The 24883-nt window shown below is 47.8% G+C and overlaps 1 protein-coding gene across 4 annotated transcripts in view; it reads right to left on the minus strand.

The window, feature by feature from the left end:
* KCNN3 (potassium calcium-activated channel subfamily N member 3) overlaps window positions 1–24883 on the minus strand; it is a 153410-nt gene that overhangs the window by 33141 nt on the left and 95386 nt on the right. The window lies entirely within an intron of this gene.

The following is a 24883-nucleotide window of genomic DNA, read 5'->3' on the forward strand; positions in this document are numbered from 1 at the left end:
CAAGGGTCTGATTTTGGAAGGCCCTGAATTCTATGATAAGAGGTTTGTATTTGGTCTTAGAGGACTTGGAAGTAATTCTAGGTTCTTGAGCTGATGAATGACAAGATGACACAGCCCACTGGGAAGAGAGGTCTGCAGGTGGTGAGAAGGATGTTTAAAAAGATGCAACACACGGGTGGGGGAGCCAGACAGGAAGGAAATGAGCAAAGCCAGAGGGAGGTGCCGGCAGCAGCCTTCATCGCCCACCTCAGCCTGGTCCTAGCAGATCCCCATGAGCACATCATTGGTGGGCCGTCCAGCCCCAACTTGAGTCGTCTACCAGCAACCAGAGGGGGCAGCATTGGCCTTTCCCGGCTGTCTACACAAGAGCATGCATGCCTGGAACTCCATGGGGATCTGAAGAGCAAACGCTCCCTCCCCAAAGCTCTGCTGGTGGGATTTCTTACCTGCCCTCTCCTTCATGCTTCGCTTGCACCCCAGCGACACTCTGCTGCTACCCCAAGGGCACTCTGGCTGCCTGCTCCTTCCAGCTGGCCTCACCTCCCCAGGGCTGGGCCTGTGTCTGCTCATCTGGCCACACCGCAGCAGCATAGGCTGGCAGTGTCCAGATCTGATCCCCAAGATGGAGTGTGCCCTGCCCCAGGGCACCAGCCCCATCCCAGGTCTGATGTGGTCTTGGACGGGCAGCCACCCTCCCTGTCTCATTCCCCACAGCCCTGGGGTTCTGCCAGGCCTTCAGTCCCATGCGGTCCCCTCCACTTGCAGCCTCCTGCTCTCTGGCAGGAAGGAATGGTGGCAGACCCTGGCTCTTAGGGTCTGTGCTGAGGTAGTGATGGGGACTCGTTCCCTGGGGGGATGGACCTTAGGGTCTATGAAGCAGCAAGACTCAGTGACAGACGGAGCGTGGGGGCACAGACGGGGGAAGACTTAAAGACAGCTCCATGCCACAAGCCAGCAACGTGTACACGCATGTTGAGAGTGTAGCCAGGGTCATCAGTCCATCAGACATTTCCTGGAAGGGGTCTTGGCTCAAGTCTGAGGACAGTGAGGTCAAGGTGGTGGGTAGAGAGGAGGTGAACCTGAGATCCTGCGCTCGGCTCACCTGGCTTCAGGGCCCAGCGCCACCTTAAGTAGCTCCATGGCTGTGGGCAAATGACTTCACCCTTCTGTGACCCAGTTTCTTTATCTACTGATGGGAGGATTAAGGAAAATAATCCACCAGCAATATTAGCACGGTGCTTGGCCCAGAGTAAGTGCACCCTAAATGTCATCATCACTGTTGTTGCTGAGAGGGGCAGGTGTTATCCATCTGTTTGCCTGAGAAACAATCTACAGGAAAATACAGGGGCAGAGGGATACAAGTGCAGATGAAGAGGAAGGGAGGGATAAAGATGAAAGGGGGGTGAAGATGTCTTGATGTTTAGGCTGGAGAAGTATTTGATGCAGGGATGAAAGGAATGTACTGTAAGTTCTTGGAAAAAGAAGGGATACGAGACACTTGGTAACTGAGAATGATAATTCCCACAGCTACATGCAAGACTGATTAAAGAGGGCAGGTCCCAGGCATTGAGAATGGCTAGGAAGTTTGCAGGTGCCCGTGGAGAAGCAACGGAAAGCCTTGAATGCTTTGGATTGGGGTTTGGATTGAATTTGCAGCCTGTCTTCCAAGGACATTATTGGCTTTGCTGTGCACGCGGGTCTCTACAGTCCTCCTTTCCTTGCAAGGAAAGGAGGCTTAAACCAGTGTTCCCTGGCTGCTCAGCTGCCCTCCGGACCATGGCCCATCCTATTCATATGTGGGCAGACTCTGAGGGAAAGAGAGTAGAACTCCAAGTAGAGTATAATAACAACAACTGGTAATCTCTCTCTCTCTTTTTAAAGTTGAGGTCTGATTTACTGCTTTATTTTTCTCTAGATTCTCTTTATGGTCTTGTGGGTTTCTTTTTCATTCACCATCTAAAATCCACTGGTGCTAACTAGGTGTGCTGAGAAGAGGAGAAGCAGATCTTATTACGGGTGTTATTCGTTCATCATTTGTCAGACGTTAATGATGTCCCCTCTGACAGGGGCTAGAGAAGACTCGGAGATGAATCGGACATGCACCCGACTCTCCCGTGGCTGGGAGCGTCGTCATGGAGATAAAACACGCCTGCAACTCACCAAGCAGGAAGTCACGAGTGAGAGAGCCAGGCTGGTGATTCAGGACTGTGGGAGTGGAGAGGAGGGCGAAATTGTTTCCAAACCTATTCACAATTTTAGAGTGGTTTACACTTGTCACAAATTCACGTACTAATCTCATGATATTTTTTGCAACGGAGAATTTTTTGGAGAAAAGTGTCCCTGTTTTTCTTTAAGAGCTAAGGAGGAAAGGGTGTAGGTATTTTTTTAGGGTTATTATAGTTATTAATTTATCATTAGGGTGTGGACTATGGTTTTTCACTTTTTACTGTTATAAAATAAATGATAGACGTGAAAGATTGTATGATTGCGTAAAGATGGTAGATTAAACACACAGGATACTTTTTATCCCTCCCCTTACCCCTGTAAAGTACCAGTTTTAGTTCCCTGCTCTTAAAAATAAGCAGACAGCCAGGAATCCCCAGACATCTCGAGCAGTAAAGACGCAGACCAACTCAGTCAATTAAACAAACAAACAAAGGAAAAGCACTCTGGATCACATACAGGCCATTCACAGACAAGAACCCTTGAAACAAATCCTATAATTAATGTCATAAGGAAGATAAAACAAAATATTGGACCCATGAGACAAGAATGTACGCTGTACCAAAAAGTCCTCCTAGACGGCCGGCAGATACATTGAGGAAGCCTCCCCAAAGGCAGAAAGGACAAAGAGATGAAAATAGGAGAGAAAGTAGGAGGAAATGAGTGAATCAGTCTACTGATTCAAATACTAATAACTTCAGAAAGAAAGAACTGGGGAAAAAGGAGGACGGGGAGAAGGAGAAGGAAGGAAAAGAAGGAAAGAAGGGATCATTAAAGACATCATTAAAAAATTTCCCAGAGCTGAAGGACACAAGTTTCTAGATCAAGGGCCCACTGTTCCCAGCGCAGTGCATGGAAATAGAGTCACACCAAGGCACGCGATTGTGAAATTTCAGAACACCAGGGGGAAGGAGAAGATTCCACAGAGCTTCCAGAGGGAGAGCGAGAGAGAGGGGTCAAACACAAGAATCAGAAGTCAGAGTGACCTTGGACTTTTTCACAGCAGCACTGGAAGCTAGGAGGCAGTGGAACAAAGGCTTCAAATTCCAAAGGAAAATTTTCTCCAAACCAGAATTCCAACCAGCCAAGGCTCTCAAATATGTGCCTCCCCTGCACCCTTTCTCACGAAGCTACAGGAGGGTGTGTGTCACCAAAACAAAGGAGTAAACCCAGAGGAGGAAACTGGAGAGGAGGGAGGCCGGGGGTGACAGAACTGGGAGACCCTTGGGTGATGGCCACACACCAGGTGATGGGGGACAACCTGTCCAGGCTGGAGCAGGTCAGATGGTTCTGGAAGGTATTTCTCCAAGAAGACAAAACTGGTAGAAAACTTGCAGTGCCTGAACATCCTGAGAAGAAATTTAGACACCTACCAGAGTTTGGAGTTGAGTTAGTGATAAATACATAGAAGACTAAGCAAATGAACAAATATGATAATTAGCCAGGAAAAACAAAAAGTCCTGCAGGAGAGGAAAAGTCATCATCCTTTACTACAAAGCTCGACTATGAACAGAGTCAAATTGTGTTGGCTGAATAATGTAAACACTGATAACGGATCTAACCAAAATAGTGATAGAATTATGAAAGGAGGATCTGGGAGGGGGCAGAAGAGTCGGAGGGGAGGAAAGGGGGCTCAGTCCTCATTGTTGGCAGTGGGAAGGGAACAGATGACGCCGAAACCAAAACGTCAAAAAGTAGCAATACAAGCATGTGATTAAGAGACATGGAGGTGAATGCTAAAATTAATTAGCAAAAGGAGGTAAAAGTAGCTGCCTCTGGAGACGCATACATGGGAAAACTGGTGGAGGACCGCGAATACCACAGAACAACGGATTCTTTTATGCATGTGTAACTTCCATATTATCAAACACAAAACTAAACCCAAGAGAAAAAAACCACAAAAATATATGTGATGTAACATTAAGTTACGAAGCATAAAGATAAAGTAAGCATCCCTGAGCTCATCATCTTGTTGAATCTACTTGCGTATTCTCTCCAGTCTAGTCTCCCACTTCCCCCTGGAGATCATTCATATCCTGAATTTCATGTTTATCATGTCCTTGCTTTTCTTCATGGTGCTTCTACATACATATGTAGCAATGTGCACTTCACTTTTGCCTGTTTCTGAATTTCATAAAAATGAAATCATACTACAAGAGTGTGATAGGCAGCCTCTAAATGACCCCAGTGCACCCCCTTCTCCTGGTGTACTCACACCCTTCTGTAATTGCTTCCTTTGAGTGTGGGCTGGACCTACTAGCTTGTTTCTAAGGAACAGAATATGGTAGAAGTGATGGGCTATCACTCCTAAGGCTGGGTTATAGGAAGACCGTGGCTTTTGTCTGGGAGATCTCCACCTCATTCTCTTTATGGACCACTCTCTCTTAGGACCTCAGCTTGCCCACAACCACGTGAGTGAGCTTAGAAGCAGAAACCCCTTAAGTTAAGCCTTGAGGTAAGACCACAGGTGTGGATTACAATCTCACGAGAGACCTCAAGCCAGAAGTACCCATTTAAGTTGTCCCTGAATTCCTGACCCATTACAACCATGAGACAGCGAATGCTGGTTATTTAAAGCTGCTAAATTATGGGGCAGTTTGTTATGCAGCAACAGATAACAAATACAGTGAACTCTTCCCTGAATTGCTCTTTTCTGTGCAACATGAATGTTGATGTATGTGGCCATAGTGTATTCTCATTCCTGTACTGTGTTTCATCATATGAATATATCATTATTTGTTCATTCACCTGTTGAAAGACATTTGAGTGGTTTCCAGGTTTTTCCTCTAGTGAGCAATATTGCCATAAACATTCTTAATTACAGCTCCCGGTTACATAAGAATTTCTCTAGGACACATACCTAGGAGTGGATTTACTGATTTGTAAGGCATGTACATATTTAACTTCATTAGAAAATGTCAAGTTATTTTCCAAAATGGCAGTACCATTGGGTTTCTACCAGCAGTGCATATGTGTTCCTGTTGCTCCGTATCCTTATCAACACTTGTCATCATCTGACTTTAATTTTTGTCAAACTGGTGGGTAAGTCGGTATCTCATCATGCTTTTATTTTATATTTCCCTGATAAAAGTTGACTATCCTTTCACCTGTTTTTCGGTCCTTCGTGTTTCGTCTTCTGTGAAGTACCACTCTTGAGTTTTACCCATTTTTCTATTGTTTTTTTTTTCCTTTTTCTTATTGATTATAAGAGTTTTTTTTTTTTATATTCCAGCCAAGAACTTCGTCCGTTTATGTGTTGTGAATATCTCCTCCCAGTTTGTCCTGGGTCTTTTTATTTTCTATATATTATTTTTGATGAATAGAGGTTTTAAATTTTACTGTAGTTGAGTTTATCATCTTTTTAATTTATAATTAAATTTATAATTAGTGATTTGTCTAATTTTTTAAAGAAATCCTTTCCTACCAGTGGTTATAAGACTTTCTTTTATTTTTATTTATTTATTTTTTTTATAAGACTTTCTTTTAAATGTTTCTAAATGTTGCCTTGGATAAGCAATTATCCCAGGTCCACTTAATGAGCAGTCCATCCTTTCTCCCAACTGGCTCTAAAGGCTGCCTCTGTCTTATAAATTGTACGTGAAAGGATGCTATTTCTGGGTTCTCTATTCTATTCCATTGGCCTATTTACTCAACCCTGGAATTACATTACAGTCCTCTTTGTAGATGTTTCTAGGTACCTTCTCAGAGCCTAATGCATGATAGGTGCTCAGTAAGTATTTGTGGGATGAATGTGGCCTGTTTGTTGCCTTCCCTGTCACTCTGTGAAAGTGATGCCTGCTTTAGTAAGTCAGTGACACATGTTAAGGTGACTTCAGCTGTTCTCTTTGGCAGATAAACTTTTGTCAAAGTGGCTGCCAAATTCCTTGGGATGAAGTCGGTTCTCAGTATTCATGAGAACTCAGCTTCTTGACAGGAGCTGTGACCTAGCTCTTTTCACATGGATCTTAGAGATTTGATGGCTCCAGCCATTTGTCCTGGGTCTGGTTTGTTTGTTGGAAATTTTCAGGAATCAAGCCAAGTGGATTCTTCGTCTCCACCTTCCATCACTCCCCAGCATCACACAGTCGGCCCCCAGCCCCCAATGAGCAGCAGACCCTGTGCTTGTTCAGTTCTCCAGTGGAAAAACCAACAGGTACCTGACTTGACCCCTTGGTGACCTTTGATCCCACTGGTGTCTCCCTCCTCAAAACGCTGCCCTCTTGGCATCCTCAGTGGCTTGCTCTCCTGCTTTCCTCCTGCTCTGACCATCCTTCTTGGCTCCTTCCTCTGGGCTCCTCTTCAGTGTTACTATGCTCCAAGTTTGCCTCACACCTTTCTTGCGTCCGACATGCCTGCCACCATGCTGGCTGATCCCTTCTAAATGACCCTTCAAGAAGCAGCTTAAATCCCCCGACCTGCCCAGCCAATGCAAGCTCTTTGTCTCTAACCTGCACCACTCAGCATCTGCACTGTCCGTCTGCTGCCTACACACTGTCTCGGGTAGGAGACCACAAGGTGGTTAGGAGCCACGGCTGAACGTGCAGGCTCTAGGGCCAGACTACCTATATTTGAATCTGGGTTTTGCCCCTTAGTATCTGCATGAACTTGTCCTCAGTTTTCCTATCTGTAAAAGGGGATAATACTTGTACCAACTCACATAGAGTTACTATTAGGGTTACGTGAGCTGGTATTTCTAAACCATTAGAACAGTGCCTGCCTGGCACACAGTCACACTAAAAAATGTTGACTACTGTTGTGCTGTTACCATCTTGTGTGTGTAAGTCTGGCCTTGTCGTAACAGAAAGAATGCAGGATCTGGGGCTGAAAGACTGCCTTTCACTCCCTAATGGCTTTGTGACCTTGAACAAATGACTTCACTCTCTCAGGGTCTGTTTCCTCTTTGGGGAACCAGGGGAAATCATGTCAGCCCTGACTGTCTCAAAAGGCCATGGTGAGGAGCAACTGTGGAAGAGATCTGTCCACCAGGAACACAGGATACACACAGAGGAGGTGACTGCCTCTTGGAGAGTCTCCTACCTGGGGCGCCTCCCCCTTGGGGCTTCATCTCAGTGACAAGGGCAACCACACGGGGCATGGAGGGAGAGCAGGCAGCAGGCACTGCCAGGTAGGAAAGCAGTCATTCATTCCTCCCAGGTTCACCTTTTCCTTGTCCTCATCCCACTGACTTCCGGGTTGACCCCCCCCCCCCCCCCGCCCTTCCGCATGGTGATTTGCAGTTTTAACCCCTTATTGCTATCAAACCTGTCTGCTTCATCTTCAAAATAGGTCCTGAATCTGACCAGTGCCCCCACCTTTGCTGCTGCCACCTGACCCAGGCCCTGCCTTCTCACCTGGACCCCTGCAGGAGTCACCTAACCGATCCCCCTGCTTCTGCCTGTAGGATCCCTGCCTACTACCCACTAATGGAAGCCAGAGTGGTCCTTGCAAAAGGTAAGACAGACCATCTCACCTCTCTGCTCCAAAATTCTGTCTCCCTCGGGACAAAAGCCAAAGTCCTCATGAGCCCCCCAAACCGTGGGGCCTCTCTGACCCCATATCCCGTGAGCTGCCCCCGCACCCACTCCACTCCTTCCATCTGGGGTCTGTACAGCTCCTTCAGCCGCCCGGCTTTCCTCCGTCTCAGAGTTTGGGTCCCTGCCATTTCTTGTACCTGGAAGGTTCTCATCTCAGTTTCAGACCTTTGCTCAAACGTTAGCTTCTCAGGAAAGTGTTCCCTGCCCACCCGATTACAACATACGGCCGCCCCACACCCAGCGCCCCTCACCTTCCTTCCCTGTGTCACTTTTCGCCACGTGCATATCACCACCTGACATAATGCATATTTGGCTTATTTTTGTGTTTATTGCTTATCATCTGTCAATCTCTGCTAGAATACAAGCTTCATGAAGGCAAGGACTTTTTCTCTTTTGTTTACTGAGGTGTCTCTAGTGCTCAACGAATATTTGTTGAACACGTGAATGAATGAATGATCCCATTTTGTCTTTACCACAGGCCAGCAGAACAGTCAGTGGGATGGGGGCTGTTACCCCAATTTTACAATAAAATCACGAGAAGCTCAAGAGAGCAACGGGCCTGCCTAACTTCTTATAAGAAGTAAGTGGAAAAGCTGGGCCAGAAACCTATATTTTTTCTGATTCTAAAAATGGTGGCTGCAGTGAGCAGGGCACAGGGTGGGGTGTGGCGGCAGCCTCTGTGCTCCTGGGCGGACCCCGGCCGGTCCCAGCTTGGCAGAGCACTTGCTCAGCCCCGGCCAGTAGGACGATGGCCTGGAGGCTCCGCGCGTGACGGTGAGTCCCAGCCTGGGTCAGGGAGACTGAGAAGCTCTTCCTAAGGGAAGACATCTGCACAGAGGCCTGGGCTTTACTCCCACCCCTACCTCTGCTTTTGTCTTGGATGCCAATATAATCAACTCTTAATTATCAAGGGCCCTCAGCGTGCTAGAGCATGTGATTCCAGGGTTGGGGAGAAAATTGCCATTAGGAGGGTATCAGAAATGTTTGAGGTCTGTGAAAAAGTACCACTGAAATGCAAAGTTAGCTAAGGAATAGATGGCTTTTGGTGACTTCCAGCTACAGGTGAATTCACATCAAGGTGAAAACAAAAAAAATAGTTCTTTCTTTTCCTAAAAACAATTTCCCTTAAAAAAAAACTTAAAATATGAAATAGATGGCCCTGGAGACTCAGGGCTAACCACCAGCCTACCGGACCACGTGTCTGACGACCACGCGTATGTAAAGCCACTCCCTTGTCTGCCTCATTCCTATGGCTTGTGTCCTATTTTTTAAGAGTTGTCTTTGAATTTAGGAAAATAAGGACGTTTCCCTCCACCAGGTAATTCAAGGCAACAGCCCTGATCTTTCCAAGGCAAGTCTAAATCTAGTCTTTTATTTCCAGCCCCGAGAACTAACAGCATGGGTGCAAAGCCTCTGGTTATGTTTAGAAGGGGAGAGAACCAGCACCACCAAAACAGACAACCCCAACCAACAAGCTGCGATCTGTCACCAAACAGACACGGTGCGTCCTCTTGCCGTGAACATGGTGGCGGTGTGGCTTTTTGTGGCGGAAGTGGTGGCATGCATGCCTCTTCAGCGATTTTCCTTGGAGACTTTTGCCAAATGCGCGAGAGGCAGGACATCCGGCTGGTGCCACGCATCGGGAGGCAGCTCTCTGCCGGCCCCGGTTGGGGGGGGTGTCTGGACAAGGACACCAGCTCGGGCCGTTTTCTCGGGGTGTTTCTCTTCTCTTGGGTCTCCTCCTCCCTTCGTTGGACTAAGATGTTTTGTCCGACTCCTCCACTTTGCAAATGGATGCGCCATTCGAGGGAGGCCAGCTGCCATTCCTTCCACAGTCCCTTTTCTTCATAAAGGGGCGTGCTGTCAACCTCTCTGCATGGTTATTAAATTAAAAACCAGATGCTCATCTGGCAAATCCTTCTGAGTCAGTTTCTCTATTTGCAGTGTTTTCTTTCTTCTTATTAAAAAATATTTCCATGTTTCCTGATTTGGAAATGTTTAATAAAATGCATGAAAATGGAGAAAAACAATATGTTTGGAAGAAGCACTGTTTCTCGGGGAAGCGTTTCCTCCGCAGCCCTCAGAGGTGGTGTGGCACAGAGGGGACGGGAGGCGGCCGGTCCCAGCGCCGCCGCCTGTTAGCTGCGCGGCCTGGGTAAGGCACGCACCTCCCCGCGCCTTGGGCTTCCCTTCTATACATCGAAATGTGTAAAACCTCTGTCGTGGCATGGTGTTGATAGTTCAATGAGGTAACAAATGTAAGACCTGCCTAGCAGGCCTGCCTGGCAGTTACTGAAGCTTACTAAGTGAGCTCATTCGGTCAGCAACTCTGAATGAGCCCCTACTATGCGCCAGACTTGGCACTTTCCTCAGAGAACTTACAGTCCAGTGAAGAAGGTGGATACAAACCAACACAAAAGTCAAAAGAGGCCATGTTAGAGTTGAGATGAGTGCTGAGAAGCAGCACGAGATGCACCAAGCAGGGACCCCCTCTGAGGACGCAGCCTTTACACAGAGCCGCCCAGGTCAAGCAGGGGTGAGGCTGGAGAGCAGGGGTGGGCCGGGGTAGGGGTGCTCCAGGTGGAGGGACTGCTCCAGAGAAGGCTTAGGGGATCGGGAAGACCGTCGGGGGAGAGGCAGGTGGATAAAGGCTGCTCTCTCCCAGCACCAGCACTGGGCTTTGATGAGCAGAGCCTTGCAAACACACTGGCACCTTTGGCCTCACTGTCACCAGCTCCCTGGGTCCTTGTTTCCCCTCCTCCACCTTTCCGTTGCCTCTCTGCTCTGTCTTCTCCCTCACCCTTCGCTCTCTCTTTCCCTTTGAAACACTGACCCCACCTCCCTGCATCTCCCCTCTCTCACTCTCCTTCACTGGCTCAGTCTCTTTCTCATCTTCTTCTTGTAAAGAGGAGAAGGGGGCTTCTGCCTCCAAGGAGATGGCCATCCCTATGGGGACACCAGTCTTTGGTGGCATCAGGTTGGTTTTGCTTATCCAGCAAACTTATATTCTACACCTCCTAGGGGGCCAGATACCAATGACATGAGATGAAACAGCACAGGGTCCCTGCTCCAGGGCTCCCCCCAGCAGAGTCAGAATCCTGGGAAGGAAGTGGAGAGGGCTGCCCCAGAAGCAGTACACATGTCCTTGTCCTCCCGGGACATGAAGACCACCTCTGCTCTTCTGGTGACCACATGCCTCTTTGTCCTTTCAACAGCCACCCCCAGGCCTCTGAAACTAGCTCAGATCTCCCCTCCAAGCTTCGGACCCATGGACCCATCTGCCAACCGGGGACACATCCAGGGGGACAGCAGGTAAATTAAGTTCAGCTTATCCTGAGCCCTGCTCACTACCTGCCCTCTCTCCAATGCCTGCATCCCCTCCAAACCCACCCCTCTTCCTTCCACATCTCCTAGCTGTGGGCAACACCACCACCTCACCACACCAGGAACTGGGCATTGCTCTCCAACTTTCTTCACCATCACCTCACATCCAATGAGTCAGCGTGTCAATTTGGGCTTCTGTCCCTCACTCTCCATCCCCACAACCACCTCCCTGGTGGAGGTGGCTTCCTGTCCCATGTCCATCACGGCAGCAGCTTCCCAATGGATCTCCCCATCTCATGGTCATCCTTGTGTTCCCCTCAAACTCCCCTCCACATTGCAGCCAGGGAAATCTTTCCAAAACACAAGACTCTCTCCTGCTCAAAACCCACCAGTGGCTCCCACTGGCCTTGGAGGGGGGTGTTCCTTGGCCTCAGTGTGGAGACACACAGGGACACACAATCTCCCCGGGACTAACAGTAGTTGAAGGGTTGACATTGGTGAAAGATTTACTGTTTAGAGTCGGTAGTTTCAAGGTTACCCCTGTGATAGCATCACTCTCGCTGTCTTGTACTCTGATTTGCTTTCTCCAGTGGAAAGGAAGGGCTGGGACTCTAGCTAACCCAGCGGAAATGATTTATAACCTGGGGCCCACCCACAGCAGAAGGCGGGTATCTCAATACCATCTCTTTTGCATCACTGGAATAAAAGAAACAAGTAAATAAATAAGGTTGGGAACTGTTGGCTGTGACGGAGGATTAAGTACCAACTCCTTAGACCGGCCTGGTCCCTTTAACCTTGAGTGCAGCTGCATCCTCTCACTGACCCCCCTGGCAAGCAACTGTTTATTCTCTCTCCCACCCTGCTCCCCCCACCTCCAGGCTCTGCTCATGTTGGCCGCTCTGCCTGGAGTCCTCTCAGGCCCAGAAAGTCACCTCCTCCAGAAAGCCTTCCTGGATCAAGCATCCTCTTTGCATCTCCCACTGTGGGATCTCATCGGGTGCTCTCACCGGGGCTCATCCTTCTGCACGGCCCAGTCAGCCCCAGTGGCCAGGCACTTGGAGGAAGCTCAGTGAATCTGCTGAAGGAGGCAGTGAATGAACAAGGGGCCAGGGGAGGTGACGTTTAAACCTGGTCTCATCGCATGCCCCTCCAAGAGCCTCTGCTTTCTCTCAGCTACCGTCTTTGGTTTTCATTCAGCTCCGCCCTCCTGGGGCCTCGGTCTTCCACCTGGTAGCTTTCCCTCTCCGGGTTGAGCCTTTCCCCGACGTCAGTCACAGAATGAGACCTGGAAGCAGAGGGGCTTCCCAGCTCTTAGCTTTTTATACACGGAGACGTGAACAACTGTAGTTGGGATTCTTGCAAAATATTTCCTTAAAGACCTGAGAGATGATCTATTTCTCATTTTATTTCTGGGACTATCTTGGTGAGGAAGGTCGGACTGGAAATATAGCCCTATTTTAAAAGATAACAATCATCATCATCATTTGTCAAGGGCATGTCACATGGGTCAAACCTTTCCGTGCATTATCTCATTTCATCCTCACAGTAACAAGATTTGTCATTGTCGTTTCCTGTTTTCTTGAGTTGGAAACTCAAATGAAACATCTACTGAGTGGCAGAGCCTAAACGTGAGCTGGAGTTGGGCGATTCCTCATCTCCCGCTTTGACCCTTTTATGCCTTTGAGGAAGCGGAGGCCCAGCCAGGTCGATAGGCCCAGCCGGGGATTCTCCCCTTCGCAGGTCTCTGATCCTGGGTCTGTATTACCATGAGCCAGCTTCACGAGGGAGGGAGCCAGAGCCAGGGCTGCCCTGTTTGCAGCGTAGGGTGTGCGCTGTGCAGCAATGGAGAGGGCCGTTCATGGAGACGTCAATGCAAATGGCGCCCCCTGGAGGGAAGTGCCGCGTAGGCAGTGGTCCCCACTGGAGCCTCAAAGGAAAGAAGGGTGTCTTGCTCCTCTCAGTTAAGCCTTCCAAAGAGAATTAAAGGCGGGCAGCTCCCCAAGCGAGCAAATGTTGAGGAGGGCACAGAGCTGCAGTCTCACCTGGGCAGCATTAGTGTGGGAGGGAGGTGGGGACCGCCCTGTGAGCAAGAACAAAGAGAAACAGGATGGAAGAAATATCCTGGGAAGGAGTTTTCTTGTTACTGTTTCCCAGAGCAGTGGGGATTCCAGGGCAGAACGTGGGAGCTCCAGTTGGACAGCTTCCCCTGCCATTGGGTAGAGGGGGTGCAGAAGGGGTGAGTGGGAAGCATTCTAACTCAGCAGAGGCAACCACCCTGACCTGGGGAACATGGCTCTGGGGCTCTGGGGGCTGCAGGAGCCCCCTGACCACAGGCAGCCTGCATGTGGAGGATGGTTACCTCTAATCTCTTTCCAAGGCCTGGGCGTCCAGATGGCATACTTCCCTGGATTTCTGGGGGTGGGCTTTGCCCATGTGAAGAGTGACAGTCTCGAGCAGGGTCTTGGGGGCTGGTCCAGGCCTACCCGTCCTACAGCCAAATGACCCAGACCTTGATTTATATGATTAACTAGAAGATCCTGGAACACATCAGAAAGAAAGCTCGTTCTGAAGCTCAGGACCGTGTGGAGAAGGGAATGGATATAGGCTGCACACACCCAACTTCCCCCTTAAGGGGGCTTTCTTGCTACAGGAATTTCTAAATCTCCGGAGCTGGCATGCCCCAAGATCTCCAAGAGCAGCAGCTGGAAGGAAAGGCTCTTGTGCTGGGGCCTCCCTGTTCATCTCTGTGGCCCCAGGGGCAGAACGAAGGGATGCAGCTGGGGAAAGACTGCTTGCCTCATCGAAACTCCTTTTTTCTGCCCCTTGAACTGAGAGATTCTTGCTGGGGAAAAAGAAGGAGCAAGACAGAGGAGAGAATCCATCTGGAGGTTTCTTCTCATTTGCAGGACCCGAGGGGATGGTATAAAATCCCCTGCGCATCTGCAGTCCCCTCATGAGCTAATCTGCTCCTCTGAGAAACAGGGGTCCTGGGCCCCAGCTCCAGGCAGCTGTAACCCCTCTCCGCACACACACAGGATGGAGAGCTGGTCAGAGAGGGGAATGGGCAGCTGCGGCTTCCATCTTTGATGCCCTTAAGGGCTGTGTTTGGAAGGACACAGATTCCTGGAGCCTTGCCCTAAGTTGCTCTGATGGTGACAAATGTCGTTAGGGGCACAACAGTGGCTGTGCTGAGGGTCTTTGCCCACAGAATGGAATCCTCCTAGGAAGCATTAACCCAGAGGCTCAGGACTCCCCAGCACTTTTCAAGGGAAGTGAGAGAACAGCCATGGACATACTGTCAAAGTCCTGGGCAGGCAGGGCTTTGCCTGTTGGCTCGGCTTGGTCTCTGGGAGTCACTGAGCTCTGGGGCTACCTCTCACCTGGCAAACCTCATTCTTTTCAGATAAGGAAATGGAGGCCGGAGAGGAGCGTGCTGAGCCCAAGTCCACCGTGCTTCTCTTTCTACTGCCTTTTTCTCCTCCATGAGGCACCAGTCATGTCAGCCCAGGATAGTCGGTCCCAGGAGAAACCCTCAACTGAGAACTTAGGTTCCCTCCAACATGTGTGGCCCTGGGCAAGTCACTTCCTGCCTCTGGCCCTTGGTTTCCTCATGTAAAATGTGAGGATTTGGCTAAATGAGCTCTAGAGCCCCAACTGGTTCTAAGGTAGTTGCTTCTCTGATGACACGCTACCACCCCCCACCCCGACTCAACCTCCACCCAGTCCCTGGGGAGCGGGTGGCTGGGCCGACTGCAGACACTGAAGCCAGTCGTCTTCACAGGCAGGAAGGCACGTTTACATCCCACAGGGAACAAGATCAAGTAAGAGTTCAGTTCCAGTGGAAACCATCTAGTAGCCTCCATCCAGGGCCAGCCAACCACCCCTCAGGGAGCCATAGCAGGTGGCCACCAAGTTACACAGAACCTCTGATGGCTCCTAACTGAGACTTTTGACCGTTGAATACCTGTGATTCCTGAAATGGAACAGGAGAGGGTGAGCTGGTGCCCTGGCTGTTATAAAAGAGTCAGAAAGGCTACATCCGGAGTCACCTGAGTCTGCCTGTCTGTCTCTCGCCCTGCTCCTCCTCCCCACTTCCCCAGAGAGGGCCTGGAGGCGCCTCCATCCCAGCGCCCCAGCCCTGGCTCTGTTTTACAGGAAGCAGCCATCACAGAAGATGCTTGTTACATGTTGCCAGGCAACAAAATGCTGCCTGAAAACTACAACCCACCTCTGACACTTCAGAGGGCTGGAAGCCGGCAGATGAGAGGAGGCTGCCAGAACAAAGGGGAAGCGTCAGGAGGGAACACGTCGGAGCTGAGCAACCGCAGAAGCAAAATGAAAGAGCCCAGACAGTTGTATAAAGTGCCAAACAGCAAACAGATGGGGAGGAAAAACTGACTCACTGAAATGAGGGAGACAGACAGAGAAGGCGATATGGAGGAAAGCCCTCCACCGGTCAAGTCCTCAAAAGGCCGCCTTTATTACGGTTATTCTTCCTTCTGATCAAATCTGTCATGATTAGAGTTGAGGTTGTTGGTGAGGAAGATGACGGTAATGATAAGGATGATGATTCCTTTGGTAAACATCAATTGGCTTCTAATTGAAGTATAGTCAGTTACAATATGTCAGTTTCTGGTGTACAACATAATGTCTCAGTCATACATATACATACATATATTTTTCATATTCATTTTCATTATAGGTTATTACAAGATATTGAATATAGTTCCCTGTGCTATTATTGGCTTCTATTTTTATCTGATGAGTGATTCTATTAAACACCCTCAAGCAACGGCACGCTTCTCCAGAGTTTCTGAGAAATATGATCATCCCCTAAAACAAAGATCTTCACAGTCATCGTCATTGCCCCCCCACTCCACCCAAATCGAGGTTCATTTGCTTGTTAGCTTAAGTGACCTTGGGCTCTGGAATCTTCAGTCACAGAGTGGATCAGGGAGAGCCAGGCCCAGGGGACCTCAGAAGTTGGTGCCAGGAGTGTCCCAGGTGGAGGACCCTCCCTGTCTAGGAAGGATCCCTGGGCCAGCAGTGAGCTGCCTCACTTACCTCCCAAAGCCTCTATTCCCTACTTTCTAAAATGGGAAAATTAATGCCTGCCCTGCCCATCTCTCAGGCTGCTGGGAGTCAGAGGAGAAAGTGCGTAGACAGAGAAGCCGTGAACAGTAAGATAGTGTTCCCGATTTATTCAAAAATAATACCTAACCTCCTACAAGGGTTGGGCATTCTAGGACATTCTCTCACAGACTTACCAGCTGCTGGGGGAGAGGCAATTCAAGGAGCAACCTCACCCAGTGGTGGGTGAGTTACCCCACTGTCCTCAGCTTCTGTTTTTCCACCAGTGAAATGGAGGCAAATACCGCCAAAGATTCTTGTGAGGGTTAAGTGGGATGATGAATGTGAGAAGTCAGCACTGAACAAATGACGGCTCTCCTTCTCCTTCCTCAGGCTTGAGGTCATCCTTAACTAGGCTTCCGAGACCCTGGCTCAGTCTCACCAGCCCTCGTGTTTTGCCTAATTTGGCTGCAGCAACAGTCTGGCAACCTCAGGAGGGTATAGTCTAATTTCTGAAATAATGAAAAGCCTCAAGACACATTTACTCCCTAAATAAAAATCCACAGTTTAAATTATAAACAAGAACAAAACAAATTAAGAATGCTGGTAACTAAGTGGGAGCAATTTCGTATGTTAAACTTGACAAAATAATTACAAAGCTACTATCCAGTTAACTGCATTCACATTTACTTAACGCTGTAAGTTGGACAATAGAGCTGTTTACTTCATTAATTTTGACATATACTTTCTCAGGAAATGTCTAGCCAGTCTTCAACCCCCAAAAACTTACACCATGGCATTCAAGGATGATGGGCCGTTTCTACCTGTACCCACTAACAGGAAGTGGCTTCCCACTACAAACTGCTATTTTCCTACAGCACCAATCAGTGTCCATCGAGGTACCAGATGGCATGCCCTCAAACAAATTAGAGGATGACCTCAGAGCCCCAGCTGAAAGAAAACTAAATTCACTTTGCACAGTTTTCTCTTTCTCATTTCACCCCAACACAGTCACAGAGACAACTTCCCAATTTAACAAATACCCCAAGAGCTTAGGGATTCTGGGGTCCCAGGCCTCTACTGCCCCCGAGTCAGGAGACAGGACAGATTACCGAGCCTCGTTGAGTCACCATGTCCTAATCCATTAAATGGGGCCTCTGGACTCTATTCTACCTGCTCACTTCTTAGGGGCGTTGGGAGAAGTAAAGAACACGAGTCCTGGATTTTACGGTTTCCCCAGCTTTTCATGCCTTCTCTTTTGAACTTCATACCCAGCTAGGAAGTAGGTAAGACAGGCTTATATCTCCAACCTATAGATCAGAAGAATGAGGCCCAGGAAAGGAAAGGCCCAGAGTTCATCAAGCCCCAGCTGCAGTCATAGGCACTTGTCTTATTTAATAGGGAGTAAGTGACCTGCCCAAGTTCACACAGCTGGTGCATGATTAAGCTAGGCTGTGAGCCTGGGTTTTTTTAGTTTAGGTGCCACTGCTTTTAATTTTGTAGGCAATAAAACCTTACATTTAGGAATGCGGGGTGTTATTACACTCGTGGCTAGTGTTACTGAAATTGAACCAAATGGGTTTTGTCCTGGGTTGACTGGGGGGTGGGGGGGCTGTGGAAAGCCTTGGACACTAAAGCGAGGAATATGGACTTAATCTTCCAGAGGAAGCAGCTGCAGGTTTTTTAAGGGTAATAGAAGGTATCCAGTGGTAGCATAATTTGAGGTCAGAGAAGCTACCTCTACAGCCCAGTGCAAGACACCAGGGATCTGTGTCAGTGAGGTATCAGGAAAAGATGAATTTGAGAGACATTGTAGAATAAGAACTATAGGGCTTGATGCCTGAATAAAGGGCTGAATGGGGTGGGGGTGGGCACAAAGATAGTAAATGGTTTTGAGCCTACGAGATAGTTATGGCACAATAGTCCTTCTCCCCTTCTTATTGGTAAGAGAACCCAGGAATGAGCAATGGTTGCCAATAATAATGATTACATTGGTCCAGCCATGTAACTGACCAATGGATGTGAATGGAAATGACACATGTTACTTCCAGGAAATGTCTTTAGAAAAAAAAACACACGTTATTTTGTCCCTTCCTCCCTCCTGCTGACTGGAAGATAGATGGGATGGCTGGAGCTCTGGCAGCCTTCTTGAATTATGAGGAAGAAGTCATGTACCAAGGCTGGCAGGGCAACAAGGAAGGAGGAGCTTGGGTCCCTAATGCCATCGAGCACCATGCCTGCTTTGGACTGACCCTTTTCCAATCTTCTTTTTTTTAAATTTTATTTATTTATTTATTTATTTATTTATTTATTTATTTATTTATTTATTGAATTATAGTCAGGTTACAATGATGTGGCAATTTCCAGTGTAGAGCACAATTTTTCAGTTATACATGAACATACATATATTCATTGTTGCATTCTTTTTCACTGTGAGTCCAATCTTCTTTTGAATAAAAAGAAACTTCTATTTGTTTAAGCTGCTGTTATTTGGGATTTCCTGTCTCTTGTACCCAAAAACTAATACGAACTGAAAATTTTCCTGATAAAAAGAAGGTAAACACAGGAAAGCTGAGAGAAATGAGGGGCAGCATGATGATTGTGAACATAGACTTGGTGCACGGGGCATTCAGTGCATGAGAGCACGCATATGAAACTCTCGGCCTAGCAGAGGGGAGGAACCCAAGAACTCAACGCTGCCGCGGCTTTTCTTTTGCCTGGCCTGGGCAATGGCCTCCTGACTCATCCTCCTAGTAGTCTTCTTGCCTGTTTCCAATTTGTTCTCCACACAGCGGCCAGAGTGATATTCTTAGAATGAATCAGGTTGCATGACTCTTCTACTTAAATCTCTTCAGTGGCTTCCCTCCGCACTTGCCCTCCACCACTTGCCATGGCCCCCGGAGCCAGCACTGTTGGCCTCCTGCCCCCTCTGTAGCTCAGGCCCTGCCAGTCACACACCTGTCCACACTGGTCTCCTTCCAGTGACTCCACATACCATGCTAAAGGCCTTCGTACATGCTGTTCCCTCTTCTTGGAAAGCGCACCCCCTTGGTCTGTAAAGGACTCATTTCTTCCCATCCTTCAGGTCTCAGCTGAAACATAACCTCTCTAGAAAGACCTTCCAGGCAGGTCGCAGCTGAGGAGGATTCCTCTCCAACCCCGTTATTAATAATAATAATAATAATAATTACAACCTTGTTTCCTTTAACACCTTCAACAATATATACCATAGATTTTAAATTTCATATTTATTTGTGTTTGACTTGTTATTTGTCTTCCCTGGAAGACTATATATAGACCCCATGAGGGAAAAAAATGTGTGTTTTACTCTCTAAGTTATATTTAATTGCTGACATGGTGCTTGGTGAATAGTAGGGCCCGATAACTATTAACATTGTTCTTATTTAGGAAGCCATTCATCACTGAGCATTACAGCTCAAGAGGGAGGCTTGGCTCAAGGATTCGACTTGGGAGGTGAGCATGCTTCTCATGAGAGTGGATGCATTCTCTAGGGGCAGGCACGACAAAGGGAGATGGCACAGGATGGAGAATGTCCAGCTAAAGGGAGCAGATCTGGTGGAGGAGAGAGGGGGATGGGAACCATCAGCATGGGATGAGTCCAGAGACCATGGGAGTGGTGGGGTGATCTCAACTCTCTGGCAATCCCTGTTTAAAGATCTGCAGGGGCCCGATAAAGCACTGCTTTTATCAGCAGAAAAACTAAGGCAGAGTAATGGGCCCCCAGGCCAGGCCCTCTGCCCCTCGCTGAAGCTGGAAGCAGGACGTGAGTGTCTTGACACTTAGAGTCCTACCTGGGTTCCCACTTGGCTTAACACCCTGCTGGCCTTAACTCAGCTGTGGCTTTGTCAGGCGGTGGGCCACGTGGGGTGGGGGTGCCGATCACTTGCTGCAGGGCTCACGCTAAGCAGGGCTGGTGGGGCTGTACTGAGGGAAAATTAATAACAGAGTGTGGGGCTGTAGAACGGGGCTGTCAAAAGTGCCAAATCTAAACAGAGATGTGCCCTGAGTCTCACTCCCTAACTCCCAGGTCATTATACCTGTTCTGGGAGACGCCTGCCTTTCCCATGGGCCACTCTCAAGCTGCATTAAAAGGAGAAAAATGCCAAGAAAATGGGAGGTTGCCTAATACTTGGGGCACTATGTTCAGTCTGGGGCCTCCACTTTATGCGGTCATTGATGACCAAGGAGGAGGGTGAGCAAGAGAATGGAGTCTGATCAGGAGAGAGTCCTGGGAGGACTTGCTGAAGGATGAGAGGCCATTAGATTGAAGAGGATGAAACCAGTTCTCAAATATTTAAGGGGCCTTCAGTGCAAGAGGGAGGACCAGCCTGCTTCACTGGGCGCTCAACAGGGACTAAATGCTCTGCCCTGACTAAGGCCTTTCTGTGAATTAACCCATTTCCCAGATGTCCTGAGGCTAGCTTGCCCAAGGTTACAGGCTATAAGAGCTTGAGTGAGGCCCCAAGCCCATATCTGCCCAGATGCTAATGATTTAACAACCAGCCCATGTTGCTTGAATTTCTTTTGTGTGGATACAGAAGACGGAGTTAGGACCCAAGTTAGAAACAACAAGGAATTAATTTAACCAATATTAGGAAGATATTTCTAAATCAGAGCTGTCTGCTGATGGATTGAATGGTCTTTTAAAGTGATGCAATCCTTGTCCCAGAGTGTATTCAGTAGAGACTTCGCGACTCTTGCGAGATTAAGTACAAGTACAATGTACAAGGTGAATGGTGAAACCAGGAGCCAAACTGTCTTTAACCCTGAACTCAGGCTGTACCCAGCCTCTGTGCGCTGCCACCACTGTGTCACTGCATGTATTGACTCAGCTGAAACATGTTTAAAATTTTCAAAAGGAGTTTTACTTACTAGGCTCTGTGCCTTGTCTATTGTGGGGGTGTCAGAGCCCATCTGGCCCGTCTCAGTATGTCTGGGCCTGTCTGGACCAGCCTGCAGAGGCTTTGTTAGCAGGTGGCTCCCATGAGCCTCTCAGGAGAACAAAATGACCAGGTGTGGTAGGGTTGGTGGGTTCCCAGGGCCACTACTTCCAAGCCACCAAGGGAGGGACTGTGGTTGCCCCAAAACTCTTGGGCAGCTCACAGAGCATGGGAGCAGGCATCCAGGTGGGGTGGGGCTGGGGATGCTCAGTGAGGTACCATTTGGAGCACAGCATGTGACACCCATATTCCCTCCCAGCTCAGCCTCTAGGGTACTGGAGCCAAATCTCAGGGGACAGAGGAGCCTGTATTAAATGGAAGGAGAAAACATGAAAAAAATCCGCCCGCAGCTCTGCCATGAGAGCGGGGCTGCAGGGCTTCACAGCAGCCTGGGCGGTGGCAGCCATGCCTGCAGTGGAGTGGGTGGAAAGCACAGGGGGGCACAGTGAGGAGAGCACACCTCCCAGGCCACCGAACACATGGCGATGCCGTGGGGTGAGGGTCCCTTGCTGACGAGTGCCTGCACTGGAGATGCAGGGCACCATGGGACCACCAGGGGCAAACAAAACCACCCCGAAGTTAAAAAATGGAAAAGTTGACAAATGTGGATTTCCTGTCTTGAATAATATCAGCTCACAAATAGATACGGCTGATGTGGCTTACAGGAACCCCCTCCCTTTTCCTCATCTTGGCTCCCTCCAAGGATTCCCACCCTTGTAGGTTTTTTGGCATTGTCTCCTCCCAGTGGTGCAGCCTTTTCCAACAGGTCCCAGAGGGTGAGAATTAAGACCGGATGCCCTTAGGCATCCAAGATAAGAAGCAACTTCCCTCTTACACATCAGACTTGGTACTAGCTGTGCACCATCCTTGGTGGGATCAGGAAGACGGTCATTCCAACCCATTTCTGCAGGGCTTAATTCTCTCTCAGATCCCAATTGAGAAAGGTTGGATGAGCCTTTCCAGCTGGAGAAAGAGCCTTGTACTTAGCTGGGTCTACCTAAGGCAAAAATCCTGGAGGCAAAAGGGCGCTGGCCTCCTCCCAGCAGAGAATAGGGAAATCTAGTGTTTAATGTAACATAGGCTGGAGTAATTTGGGGATCAACTCGACTGGAAAAATGGAATGGTTTCTCAGTGCAATGTGGAGTCAACTTTGCACCTACACTGTCCCAAACTTAGCCCTTGAGAATGCTAATTTTCTGGACAATTTCCTCATTTCTTGATTCTCTTTTCTAAGAGGTGTCATGCATTAATCATAATTTGTGGAATAGTATATTATTGAATATAAATCAAAATATGAAGAAACTAGTCACAAATTAACGATTTCCATGCTTAATTATCAAAGAGCACACAAATAGTGCCACGAAGAAAGGAAAGAATTGTTGAATCAGAAGTGACAGAGAAAAGTGGGCTGTAAAGGAGTAAGGATGGGTGGAAATACAAAACACGCACATGAAATAAGAATACGACGCTACTAGAGGCAGGAACCAGAGGCAACCCTGGGGCAGAGGACCCAGTCCTGAGGTTTATCCTTGGTTGCCCGGGGCGCCAGGCTCTCCCACCTCAGCGGTGTTGAACCTCAACCCTGGCGGCACCAGGAGCCGGCGGGCTGGCTCCTCCCCCGCGGCCCGCCCCTGCCTATGAGACCCCGCCCACCGGCCCCCACTGTTTGTACTGCCCTCCCGCCCTGCGCCCCCTGGCGGAGAGAACCTCGGCCCCGCCTCCTCTCAAAGGCCTTGGCCTTGCGGGGACCACCTGCGCACCCGCGGTTTCTCCCTGACCGAATGAGGGGCTCCCGCATCGTCGCTAGGCCCCCAGAGCCTGGCCCGCCCAGAGCCGGTGCTGAAGAGCTAATGCAGACGTGCCTCGGATCACGCCTCACCTGCAGAACTCCACCTGCCGGGTCCTCCATAATCATCCCTCGGCCTCAGAGGGACTCTAAGTGGCCCATCCGCCCTGGGAGAGAGGACCCCAGCCTAGGCTCACGTCCTCCCACTACCTTGTCCACTAAGGCCAGGTCGGAAGGGGAACGCTTTAGGAAGGAACTTTTAATGTGCTTCTCTGAGAAAATGATATGTAAAAACCGAGTGTGCCCTTCAACTTTACTTCCCAAGCCCTGTTGATATAAAATATGAGTTTCTATGGAAGATGAGAAGACAGGTTTTGTTGAGGGAGAAAAAACAAAATGTTCCCTCTTTATATTAAAGATAAACACAAACATACATGTTGTCATGCATTCTCACTGAAAATGCAATAAAATGTAATGGAAAAAATCGCACATAACATCCCGCAGAAAACAATATATGTATTTTCCAAGAATTTTCTATGCATATTATGTATCTCTATATTTTTAATTGGTAACATCCTATATAACACTATTTTGTGTGCTCCTTTAAAAAATATTACATCATGACTGTTTTCCTACCTGATTAATAATCTTCGAAGGATGATTTTTTAAAAGTGTTGCCTAACATCATATGGATATGCTGTGATTTATTTAACAGCTTAAATTCTGGACATTCACCTGATTTCTGATTCTCCCCTGCTGCAGAATGCATCCTGCTGAAGAATCTTGACACAAATTGATTATCCCATTAGAACAGCTTCCTAGAAGGCGAATTCCTGGGTTAAAGTTAAGAACTTGTAAAGGCTCCCCTGACATACTGTTAAACTGTTTTCCAGAAAGGTGGTGCTAATTTTCCTTCTCACCATCAATATGTGAGAAACAACCCACCTGCCCCACCACCAACAATAACAACTTTCTCCAGCATTGAATTATATTCATTTAAATTTTTGTCAACTCTAGAGGAGAAAAAGCAATTCTCTTTGTAGTTTTAATTTGTGGTTCTTTGATTCAGGAGGCTGTGTTTTTCATTATATTGGCTATATGTATTTCTTTCTTTCTGGTTGTCAGTTTTTTTATTTTTAGCGAATTTTTGAGGAGATGAGTTTTTCTGATCGGTAACTAAAACTAGTTTATACAATAGGAATTTTTACCTCTTGTCATGTTTGCTGCAAATATTTTTCCTAGTGTAACATTTGCTTTTTAAATAAGTTTATATTTTTTTGGAGAACAGAAATCTAAAATTGTATGTATGGTGTAATCAGATACACCAGTTTTTTCCTTCACATTTCTTCTGAGATTTTATGCTTAACAATTCTCTGCCATCTCAGGATTGATTAAATATTCACTTTGTTTTCTGGAGCTTGTTCATGGTTTCTTCTTTTACACCTGAAATTTATTTTATGGCTGGTGAGAGGTTGGGTTCTAATTTGATTTTTCATCCAAGCATCCAATCTCCCCATTACCATTTATTGAATAATCTATTGCTTCCTAATTGGTTTCTTTCTCAAATATGGGGTTCTCACATGCTAGGATTTATTTCAGGGGTTTCCATTAGGTCCCGTTGACCTGTCATTACTGATTTTTCAGTAATGCCACAGGGACAATTACCTTAGTTTTATAAAACATTTTAGTATCTAGTGGAGAAAGTCCCCCTCGATGGTCTTCTCTTTCAAAAACAGTTAAGCTATTCTCTTTTATTTATTAAAACTTCCTGAGAATCAGTAGGTATTCCCCTTTAAAATACCTAATTTTGTGTTTTCTTTTTTTCCCTTGATTAGATTTATTAGAAGTTGGTATCTTTTGGATTTACAAGTTCTGTTTTTCTGTTTTCAGATTCATCAATTCCTGTCTTTGTTATAAAACTAACTTGTCCCCCTGAAGCTTGTTTTGTTCTTCTAATGAATTCAATTTATTTTCATGTTCCTTTT

Source organism: Camelus dromedarius, chromosome 23 (genome assembly GCF_036321535.1).
Source record: "Camelus dromedarius isolate mCamDro1 chromosome 23, mCamDro1.pat, whole genome shotgun sequence".
In the NCBI taxonomy this organism is placed as follows: Eukaryota; Metazoa; Chordata; class Mammalia; order Artiodactyla; family Camelidae; genus Camelus; species Camelus dromedarius.